Below are 12,814 nucleotides of genomic sequence, written 5' to 3' on the forward strand. Positions count from 1 at the left end.
AGTCATTGTGCATACCGATAGGAGTAAGAAAACCGTACTGATTGACCGCCAAATGTGGAGGGCCAAATCTTGAATTCTTCCCTGTTTCTGTATTGATAAATCACATGTTAGAAATGAAATATACTATATCACCCAATAGACATTAGAACATAGAGTGTAAATAATTTGACTCTGCAGGCTGGACTGCACTTTAAACTTCTAACAAGCAAACTTAAATGACTATACAGTCATTTAGGCGAGTCAAGATCATCATTTCTCTGCACATACTTATTGTTCTAAATAAAATATAAAACTACAAAATATCGAAAGAATCCACGTAAAAGTGACATTTGGTGCATCCAATCATGTATTAAAAACATCATTTATGAATTTACAATTACAGATCAATTTATTTCCACCTAACAACATACAAAAACAAACAAAAATGTACATAAAACAAACAAAAATCTTCATAAATGAAGAAAAATAATGGACCTTAATCTGAGTAAGAGATGAAATGGCCTTTTCGCCATGCTCAGGTTCTCGAAGCAACACAACCAAGTCCTCTACACTAGCAGAAGGCCAATCAATAGCTTTGCTAGCACCATCACAGGACCATTGTTGTTAGCAGGTGCACCACCATTCGACATAACACTGTTGTCACCTTGTATCGGATCAGGATAAAGAGAGTCAGGGAGATTCAACATTGTTTCAGACAAAAACCTTAGATATGAACTGAACAAGATGGCTGCTGCTGTTATGTTGTGTAGGAAAAGAACACTGAACTAAAGATGCGGCAATATATTGGAGGCTGTAGGAATGAATATTTTTTCGGTATTTATAAGATTTTTTATTTTGCTGGAGTCACTGCTGTGTACCTAGGATTGGGTGCTGGACGTATCCTTTTTGCTGTTATTTGGAAAAACAATTTCTAGGGGACGTTAGCGGTTCATGGTTTTGGGCCTAAACCCACACTTTACATACCTCATCCTTACCTTTTACCTGTAAATTTGTGATTAAATATTTGTAAGATTTTTCATGTTTTGCATCAAATAATTTGGGATAGTTTGGGAAAAGAAAATTGTTATGGTATATAAATAAGGTTGCACAAAAATTTTAAAATCTAGGAGCAATCTTATACATGTATAAATTTATACCAATTATTGTTTGTACCATCACGATAATTAATAAACAATAATTGGAAAATATGATTTTTTAAATAAGTTATATTAGTTAAATCGTACATGATGGTAATAATGTAATTTCAACATACATATATTTCAAGATAGGTAATGATATTTGATCGTATTCGTGACTTAAATAAACTACAGTATTTTGCTGTTAATTTAACGTTAAAATCAATTTATTCCAACCAACTTGTAACAATCAATTAATAACTTTAGAAACGGCTATAAAGTTTATACATGGTATAAATATTTAAAAAATGAAGTTTTTTTAAAATTTGAAACCTAAATGATATGTTGTTTTAAAAATTTGCAGATTTTAATTAGAATTTCTAATTCAAGATCTCCAAGTAATACTAATATATGGAAAAAATTTGAAAATTGTAGTAATTATTATTTATTCAAACAAAGTAATTAATAAATTATAATGTTCTTAATCACCTATGGAAGTAAAGTCGTTAATGATAATATTTACATTAATTTTTCAAAATACATAAAAGTGAGATTTCAATGACATTTTGATTGTATTTCATGACATAAATGGAATCTATTATTTTGCCTTAATATTTATGTAAAAGATAAATTTATTTTCAGCTATCAATAGTTACAATAATTTTGGAAACAACTGTAAAAAATTTTGGTTTAACGGATATAAATTTTGAACTATACTAACATGTTTAATAAATTCGCAGATTCGAACCAGAGTTTCCAATCAAAATTTGATGAATCCAACACATTATGTGAGGATTCTATTCAAATTTTCAAAAATCAATTAGTGTAGTACTTTGTATAGGAATAATGGTGGATTGATGGGTCTAATCGAGAATTTTAGAATATTACTTTTTATCATTAATTTATAATTTTTTTAACCTTCGTACTCAAACCAGATGTAAATAATTGGGTAGGACGGGGGTACTCGTCAATGTTATTTTTCAATTTTTTTTTGCTTTTGAAATGCACTTTTTTTAATTTGTTTGCTAATATAGGTCTAGTGATAGATGGTTAAACCCAGACTAGAAAACCCATGTGGTCACAAGGCCTAAAATTAACGAGAACTCAACAGCCCAGTCTCAAGAAAATTTTAACCGCTACCAATTCATTTTAAAATCATGGATTATAATATTTTAAAGCAAGCTGTTAAAGTCAAATATATTGATATAAATGGATCGACATATTTAATTTGGATTTCAATTTTAAAAATCTTTGACTTGTGTGTTATTCAATAATAAGTTCTTTTTATTTTAGTAATTGGGAGTTCGTAATCCACTTTTATTTTATTTTTGCGATTTCAGTCTACATTATTTTCTCTGCCAACTTGCACCCCATAAAATTTTTCTCTTCTATTTGCACCCCGTTAATGACTTTCCATCCAAGATAACCGTTAACTTTAACGGAAGTAGGGACATTTCAATAAATTACTAACAAAATAGAAGAAAATAAAGTAAATGAAAAAGTCTCTTGGTGTTGGAATTTGTAGTGGCTTGAAGAGCTGTCTGAGTTTGTTGAATGATGTGAAAGAGAGTTGATTTGAAATGGTGCTCATCACAATCTTTGCTAAACATCCAAGATGGAGTGTTTGTACTTGAGCTATGGCCTGCTTCTCCCCCTGTGTGCATGAAATCTTCTTCATCATCATCTTCATCCCCAAACTCCTCCGAACCACCAGCTGGATAGTCAAATTCATCACCAGCTGTGAAGGACATGGTAGTGATTGCATCATTGGCCCTTTGCATAGAAGCAGTTGTGTGCACGAAGTTGAGAATTCTCTCAGAAGCCACATTGTCCTGTTCAACTAGAACTTGATAAGCTGGAACATGATGAGTAAATGCCTCAGCTTTATAAGAAACAGAGTCTAAGACAGCTTGATAATCTTGCTGAAATAGCTATTTCTTTTCAGCCTCATTGACATCCCTTAACTCACTAACAATGGGATCTTCCCATTCTTCTGTACCTGCTTTTCTATCATAATCTCTCTTTTCTTACATCAAGGGCTCCCCTTGGCTTCCCACCCTCACACCTTCACCTTCACCTACTAAGGTGGGACTCCACTCACTCACTTTTGCCAACTAGAAGAAATACCTTGCATATTTTCACTCTTTTCCTCTCCTTTTGCCTGAGAGCAATTCAGCCTCTCACTATGTTCACTCCCTTTCCTCAATCCTAAGAGTGATTGTACAACTACTAAATCATCTGCACTTGTGACAACAGTTGAGATTTCAATTTGTGCAGTGATTGTCAACGGATGAGAAACATCCGTCGAAGTAGTAGTTGAAAGTGTCAATGGATAATTGCTGTTAAGCACATCCGTCGAGATACCATCACTGGTCAACGGATGAACAATATTCATCGAGATAGTGGAAATGACAGAGTTTGGAGTAGAAACTACTGTAGAATCTGTGATTGGTGAGATTTTGCATAGTATTCTTAGTAGAATCAGAAAGAAATGGCAACAAATCATCTAACAAATCTTTGACTTGTGTGTTATTCAATAATAAGTTCTTTTTATTTTAGTAATTGGCAGTTCGTAATCCACTTTTATTTTTATTTTTGCGATTTCGTCTACATTATTTTCTCTGTCAACTTGCACCCCATAAAATTAATTTCTCTTCTATTTGCACCCCGTTAATGACTTTCCATCCAAGATAACCGTTAACTTTAACGGAAGTAGGGACATTTCAGTAAATTACTAACGAAAATAAGAAAATAAAGTAAATGAAAAAGTCTCTTGGTGTTGGAATTTGTAGTGGCTTGAAGAGCTGTCTGAGTTTTTGAATGATGTGAAAAGAGTTGATTTGAAATGGTGCTCATCACAGTCTTTGCTAAACATCCAAGATGGAGTGTTTGTAGTTGAGCTATGGCCTGCTTCTCCTCCTGTGTGCATGAAATCTTCTTCATCATCATCTTCATCCCCAAACTCCTCAGAACCACCAGCTAGATAGTCAAATTCATCACCAGCTGTGAAGGGCATGGTAGTGATTGCATCCTTGGCCCTTTGCATAGAAGCAGTTGTGTGCACCAAGTTGAGAATTCTCTCAGAAGCCACATGGTGAGTAAATGTCTCAGCTTTAAAAGAAACAGAGTCTAAGACAGCTTGATAATCTTGCTGAAATAGCTATTTCTTTTCAGCCTCATTGACATCCCTTAATTGTGTTCTAGAACAATGTTGATAATTTTATTATTTGGCCATATTAGTTCTTGAAGTTTCAGTAACTATTTTTTCTTCAGGAATTCAATTTTACCTGGTTTATTAACAGGTATTTAAAGTGCTTGCATAACGGGGAAGGATCTGTCATCGATATTCCACTTCAGTGCCTTTTTACTTTTTGAAAACCCGTTATAAACATTAATGAACGAGAGACTTAAAGTTGTAGTTCATGTGCAATTTTTGATATTATTCCACCAATATCGTATCATAATCTTTAATTTTTTTGGATTGTTATCTCTTGTGTAAGGTGTGCTCTCATGGATCTACAACATTAATGAACGATGAGCTTTTTTGAGTTTCAAGTGGAGGTGAACATATCTCTCATGCCATCCATCTCAAGGATTAATGATTTTCTCCCTTTATTTCTTCCTATTACTTTTATATTTGTCGTATTTTTTCTCCTTTCATCTTCTCTTTTCATGGAATTTAGATTTTAGCCTTTACAATATGTTCTCCTGAAGGCATGTACATAATTTTAACTAAGATGAGCTTTTCTGAGTCTTTTGCACGCTAGGAACCAGGTGATTGATTTATATCTTGGATCAGAGTTACAAAATATGTAAAGTACAAAGTGATTATTAAAGTAGGGTCTATTTATCAAGCTTCAGGTTGGATAGCGATCGCATTCTTAGCTAATCCTCCCATAGGTAAAAAAGTTTTAGGCATCATCATCTTATCGGTCATGAACATTCACTACGCCATAAGTGCACATAGGCAACGATTTTTATCCAGCGTTGCACAAAAAGCGTTGCATTATCTACAAAATTTTCAGTTTATTGCAACATAGTGGTGAAAGCGTTTCATTACATTGAAGCTACCATTGCTAATAACTGTTAGTGTTGTGCAGCATGCAACAGTAGAGGTCATAGCGTTGCATTAGATATTTTTTTTATTTAATAAATGCTGACGTGGAAAATAAATCTGAGGTGGCGTGCTGGGGACCCACGGGTGCTAACGTGGCATGTTAACGTGTCATGCCACGTCAGCATTTTGGGCCCCACATATGGGGCCCATTGGTGACTGTGGAATGCTGACATGGGATTAGTGGGACCCACATGGGGGCCCAAAATGCTGACGTGGCATGCTGACGTGGCACACAGTGGGGCCCACTTGCTGATGTGGCACTTCAGGCGTTGTATTTGCTTTATGGTGTTGCAGTAGGTTATTTAGTGTTGCGTTAGTTATTGTACTATTCTTAAAATTTATTTGTTATATTTATGTTATAATTTTTTTAAAATATTTTTAATTGATCCAACCGTACAAATTTTGTTTCCTACTAGTTTTAGAGATGTGTAATTTTTTTTTAAAAAAATAAATTTTATATCACATGCTTTTTTAATAGTCAAACCCCGGTGCACACGGGTTCACATTACGTAGTCTTGTTCCGGGTGGTGATTCTATTTTTTAAAATTTTTGTTCAACGATCCAACCGTACGGATGATGATACCTACTAATTTTAAAAATGTCTAAATATTTTTTAAAAAAATTAAATTTTATATCGTATGTTTTTATAATAGTCAAATTACGGTCAACACGGGTTCCTATAACCAAGACTTGTCCCGAGTGGTGATTCTATTTTCTTGAAATTCTTGTTCAATGATCCAACCGTATAGATGATGTTACCTTCTAATTTTAGAGATGTTTAATTTTTTTTTTTAAAATTTAGATTTTATATCACGTGCTTTTTTAATAGTCAAATTACGGTCAACACGGGTTGCTGTTACCTAGTATTGTCCCGAGTGATTATTCTATTTCTTTAAAATACTTGTTCAACGATCCAACCGTATGGATGATGATACCTACTTATTTTAAAAATGTGTAATTTTTTTTTAAAATTTAGATTTTATAGCGTGTGTTTTTATAATAGTCAAATTACGGTCAACACGAGTTCCTATAACCAAGTCTTGTCCCGAGTGGTGATTCTATTTTTTTAAAATTCTTGTTCAACGATCCAACCATACGGATGATATTACCTACTAATTTTTAAGTTGTGTAATTTTTTTTAAAAAAATTAGATTTTATTATGTTTTTATAATAGTCAAATTACGGTCAACACGGGTTCCATGTAGATTCTTGTCCCGAATGATTTCTATTTTTTTTAAATTCTTGTTCGACAATTCAATTATACAAATAATTGTTCCGATTAATTTTATCATTGTCGTGTTATTTTGACATATATTTTACATTAGTTATACAATTTTCTTATATATAAAATTGTAAATATTTAATAAAAAACTAAAAAAATAATTAAATGATGTTGAGACACAGATCTGCACACTTTCCCAGGCCAAAAAATTGGGCGGTTATTTCCCCTTAACAAAAATTCACTCTTTCTCTCTAAATCTGAGCTGATACTCGAAATTAAAATAATATTAAAATAATTTACAGAAAAGCAACAAGATATTTATCAAAATAATTAAGAAATTATGATTGTAAAGACTTAATTAAGTCAAGGCCCAGCCCGTTAACAGACAAGCCCTAAAAATTTATCATTTTTATATAAAACCCTAACAAACATAAATCATTAGCAGTGGCCGCCTCGTCTTTCAACCCCTCTCTTCACTCAGATCTTCAGACCCCTTCTCACCTCCACCATCCTCTCCTCCGCTCACCTTCTTATTATATTCTCCTACACATCTCGATCCGAGATGTGTAGAAACAATCGAGAAATCAACAACCTAATCCGTACAACACGTTTCTCGAACCGCCTTCGTATGCTGAAGCAATATTTCGATCGTTCGATGGAGAAGATAGCAACGGAGGAAGTGGAGTCAACGGTCATGATTTGTTCGCAACTTCGACTTCACATTCCGGAGCGAAGTATGTGCGAATCACGGTTTCGGATCCTCAGAAGGAGCAAGACGTGTCGAATGGGAAGTTGCCGTTGGTGAGGACCACGGATGTGGCGTCGAGAATGTTGGATGGGGCGGTGAAGTTGCCTTGGCAGTTGTTTGGGAGGGAGAGTTTGCAAGGGAGTGCATTGGATGTGAATGAGGTTGCGTTGCCTGCGAAAGGAGGGAGGGATTTGTTGAGGATTTTTAAGGAGTTGAAGCAGTCGGTTACGAATGATTGGGGTGCGGTTAAGCCACCGGTTGTGGAGGAAGATAAGGAATTTTTCAAGAGGAAGGGTAAGTTGCAGGATTTCGAGAATCAGATTGGTATTGCTTCTCAGCAGGTCTATTGAACTCTTTTGATGTAAATTATAAATTTTGAGTGCTATGTTTGTCGGTTTATATAATTAGTAATGTTTCTCGATTCAAATATGTATTGATATTTGTCTGATAATGCTGATCTAGCGAGACCATTTTGAGTTGCGACATCTCAGACTTGATTAAGCTTAAATGTATGTTAATCAATTTCCTAGCTCCATACAATAAAGGAAATATCGATATTTGCCTCGGTGTTATATGTAAATTTGTAATATTTATTACTGTCATGTAGTTGATTTAGGTACTAATAATATGTATAATGAAATGGGACGTATGCTATTGACATGAAATTAAAGCTCAGCAAGAAATTGGGAGACGATGGGGCAACTGGGGTTGGCTTTTGTCAAGCTAACGAAGTTTGAGGCGGATGAGGCAATGTTCAACTCTCAAAGGGTGAGATCTGCAGACATGAAAAATGTGGCTACTGAAGGGTTTTTAGCACATAAACGCAGCGAAAACGTAAATTTACTCTTAAAAAGAACCGAAACCCTCCGCAGGATCCATGCGAAAAAATAATATTTAATTCGTAGTTCAGTATGTTTACCTTAAGAAGCTTTACGTTAATGGAAAGATGGAGGTCTTTAATAGCGATCCAAGAACGATGAACGGAGATCCTTAGCAGATGCTCCTCAAGTGTGAAGCACTCCACCGGTATCCATCAAGAAAACGATGTAATGAAGGAGGAGGAGATGGAGATAATTAGGGTTTTGTCAATCTTTTTGGTTAAGGCAAAAATAGGGTTTATAATAGTATATTTATAGGCAAAATTTTCAGCTAAATTTTTTTCCATAAAATATTATTATTATTAACCCTTTATTATTCTCACTAATAATTAAAACACCTTTTAATTATTAATCCTTTTTCTAAATTCTTTAGAAATAATTCTCTCACTTGATTTAATTTCTAAAAATTAAATTCTTAATTAATATATTAAGAATCTTTTCTTAATTAATAATATTAAGAATCTTTTCTTAATAATTTAAATCAATTAAATCTCATTTAATCAATTATAAATTTGCCAATTAATTATTTATTTCATAAATAAATAATTATCAGCCATTATTAATTAATTCCTCCACCATTAAATCATTATCTTTTATGGTGTGACCCTATAGGTTCAATATTAAGCGGTAGTAGAAATAAATAATAATAAAATTATTTTATCATTATTTATATAGATTCTCTAATTCATTAAATATGATTAATAAATTAATCATATTTATTCTACATCGTGAGGGATACTTCTCAGCATATCGCGACTATCCGGATAATACGAATTCACTGCTTAGAATACCAAGAACCTATTCAGTGAGTAGTTACCGTACAATTAATTCCTTCTACCTGCAATATCACGATTAAATACAAGGCATAAAACTTGTGTCAAGCCTATCTTATTTAATCACTTGCTTTCCCATTCACTATGCTTAGTTCTATTTAATGTAAATTAGAAACTCCTTTCTAATTTCATTCACTCTGGCCAGAGATTCCTGGATTAACATAAGTGGATCAGCATTGAACATTCTCTTCCTACACTGGAAGGGGTAGATCCTTTATTGATCATACCCTATCTTCGTGTACAAATTCCTATACCCAGTAGAGCCCTTATAATTGTCCCTTGAGACTAAGAACTAAACCAAAGCATAGTTCAGTGTACACAAGATGACTATGATGACCTCAAGTCTAAGGATACTTGTACAACTATCACTATGTGAACAACTGCTGACACGTGAGTGAACTCCATTAGTTGTTCAGCTGTGTGAGTCATGTTCAGTGAACTTATTCTATAATAAGCACCTACATACTAGCTATAGTGAGAACAGACATCCTTCATAATGAAGCAAGCATAGTATGTACCGCATCTTTGCGGATTATTAATTACCAGTTATAATTCTACGACCAGGAACTATTTAAGTTTAGAGTTATCATCTTTTAGGTCTCATTATTATGATCTCATCACAATCCATAAAAAGCTTTACTCTAAACTGTGGTATATCTTATTTAAATTTAAATAGATAGAGCCCGCAATAAAAACAAAAAAGCCTTTTATTAATATCAATGAAATCAAAACAGATTACATAAAAGTTATTCCTAAATCCTCATACATGATTGGACTTAGGACATATCACTTTCAGCTACTGCTGCTGTCAAACTAGCAGACTCTATCGGGAGTTGAATGCACAAACTGTCAAGCATCTGGTAAGTTACTGGATTGTTGTACTTTCCCAGACTTGAATTGCTAACTTTAATCATGATCCTTTATCTTTTCAAGCATCTTGTTCCACTCGAAGTGCTAGATATTTACAGATGCTCTATTCTTATACTGCAGGATAAGCTTCATGACTATCTTGGGGTGATGTTGGCAATTAACAATGCATTTTCTGACCGCGCGAATGCTTTGTTGACGGTGCAAACTCTTTTATCCGAACTGGCCTCCTTGAATGTAAGGATTGAAAATCTTGAAGCTGCTTCATCAAAGATTTTTTGTGGTGACAGGTCTAGAATTCGCAAAATAGATGAGTTGAAAGAAACTGTAAGAGTAACAGAGGAAGCTAAAACCTGTGCAGTCAGAGAATATGAACGGATCAAGGTAACATGTTCTTCCTTCTAGTGCATGTATTACCCGAACACTTCAGAAATTTTAGTGACACCAGTTATCCATAAATTCTTTAACTAGTTTTTGAGCTGAGATAATATATTCTTTAAGTAGTTTTTTCTTCATCCAATAACAATCATTATAAAAACTGAATACAATAGGAGGGTCTTGCACTAAGAAAAATAGTTAATTGTGTGTGTCCTTAAGTGGATATTAGAACCATTTCTTCAATTGCTTTATAAAGTAAATGTGCATAAGCTTTGCCCTTGCTTGAGTTATGCTGACAAATTAAACATAGAATAATTATTCATTCTGTTGAATTGGATCTTGATATTCTTATAAATGAGGACTTAATTTTTTACCAAATAAAATATAGTTAGCAGTACATAGTCACTCAGACTTATTGCTTAGTATGTAGCATAATAAGCAACGAAGAGTTAAGCACCTCAGATTTTTAGAAGCAAGCAAGAAAACATAATAGGATGAAGTATTTAGCAAAATATACAAAGTAATTAACACAGAAGGAGCATAAATGTGCAACACTGAGTATATAATAGAAGCGAAGTCGGTCATGAGCAATGGGGTCACCAAAATCAATCCCAGTAATCATTATTTAGAAACACTGAATATAAGTTCTAGGGTCTTTATTTGATTGTGGCTACCAGACTGTGGTGGTATGTTATGGATGTTACTGCTAGCGACATGGGAACGTAGAGTATATCCGTGCTGTCCCTTAACCACTTTTCATGGTTCTATTCAATTAGATAACAAGGCAACCTGGGTTACATGAAGCTTCCTATCTATACTATGACATTATTGTTAATTCTTATTCTAAACTGTATATTTGTGTTGTATTTGCAGTGCTTACCTATTACCATCGACGTCGGCACAAATAACCAAAAGTTGCTGGATGATGAGTTCATTATTGGGCTCAAACAAAAGAGGGCAACTGGGCAGGTACTTTTTATCTTCCTTTCTGTAATTCATAGATATAATTACTTGCGGTCTACAACTAAAAACTAATTTTGTATGCATTCACCTGCATCAAGGAATTTGCCGAGCTTCTGGCGGAGTTTATGTCTACTGTTAAGCAGAACTATGGAGAGAAAATCATCATACAGGCTTGTTTGCAGTTTCAAACATTTAAGTAGATAATGGATTTTTATATGTTATAAATTCTAATCATTTGACATTGATTCTCAGTTTGAAGATCAATCTTATGGTTGATTAATAGTGATTTATAAGTTTTCAGGGTCAACCTGACAGTTATCACGAGTTGATCGGGAATCCGCACCATACTGAACGCCTAGCACCAGATGAAGTGGCCATGCTTGTGGTAGGTTGAGTGTTTTTGTAAAGTATATGCACTAAAATGTGTAAACTTTATGTCCTCTTATTACTTCTGTAAAGGCTTACCTAATGTTGTTTTATAATTTAAAAGACAAGTTTGAAAGCCCTGTCTGGAGCAGTTTCTTACATAGATTCTGATCACCACAAAATGCTTCTTTCTTCTGTAAGTAATAGTGCATTAATATTTTTGCTCATTTCTTTTTCCATTATTTTTTTCGGATTTTAGTTTTTTGGTTGTTAAAGAAAGTTTGTTACCTTCAGATAAGTGGCATGAGCTTGTGGAACTATGGTCCAGATGTGATGGATGTATTGGTTGAGTTGGTTGTTGCTTTGATATGTAATGCTACTCACTATACAATAATGATTATCATTGCTTGTTCTTATCAAGGATTAGTTTTGCTTTTACTACATTGTAGGCTGCAGTGAGCGGAAAATACCTCCATCTATGCTTGGATATGCTTGTAAGAAATTTTGTGCCGCCTTTATCTTTCCTTAGGCTATTACAGTAGCCACTGGTCTTGCAAAAAAAGAGCAAATTCTCGTGTGCATGCTGCTTTAAAGGAAATTGCTGATTTAGTTCCCCTCGCACCACTGAGATTGGAAAAAGTAATCAAGGAGATGCCCTACAGATCCTCAAAGCAACCTTGGATTGTAAGTTTACTTCATCTGCTTCTCGTCTTTTGGGGACATGCTTCTCTGTAACCTTGGCTGGAAGTACATTTTTTATGCATGTCTATGTAGACTATATAGCACATTATCGATTTGTTAAATATAAATTTAGAATGAATTTTTTTTGGTCTAGTTGCAAGTTGTTTCAAGTAATTTCGTTAAAGGAAATGTCGGGGCCTATATTGACTCCAAAAAAAATTACCTTTTGAGTCCAGTTGCTTTTGGTTGTATTTAGCTCTTTGTTTTAGTCTCTCTTGGCAGATAAATCATAAATCTTTTACGCTTTGTACACTATCTGTTTTGCGTCTTTTTGGGGCAAATGCTCAATCTGTTCCTAGGCAGAAGTACATTTTTTGATGCATGTATTTACAGCCCATAGCTCGTAATAAATTCTAAAAATGAAATTATTGACTTTATTGGTTGGGTTTAATTGCGTTGTGTTAAATAAGTAGTAAATTAATAATGGAAAGTTTAAGGCCCAAATCAATACCATAATATTGAGTGATTGACCTGTTAAGTCAACTGCTTTCATTACTTAAGTTTAAGGCCCAAATCTTGTTATTCTTATTCTATTCATTTTTATTTTCTAGGCTAAAGCTCCATTTAGCTTCCTTGCATCAACATC

The 12,814-nt window shown here is 33.9% G+C and overlaps 1 pseudogene; it reads left to right on the forward strand.

The window, feature by feature from the left end:
* The first annotated feature begins 4,649 nt into the window (after positions 1-4,649).
* LOC141699830 (sorting nexin 2A-like) lies at positions 4,650-12,546 on the forward strand (annotated as a pseudogene).
* The last annotated feature ends 268 nt before the right edge of the window (positions 12,547-12,814 follow it).

Source organism: Apium graveolens, unplaced genomic scaffold (genome assembly GCF_009905375.1).
Source record: "Apium graveolens cultivar Ventura unplaced genomic scaffold, ASM990537v1 ctg1394, whole genome shotgun sequence".
Taxonomy (NCBI): Eukaryota; Viridiplantae; Streptophyta; class Magnoliopsida; order Apiales; family Apiaceae; genus Apium; species Apium graveolens.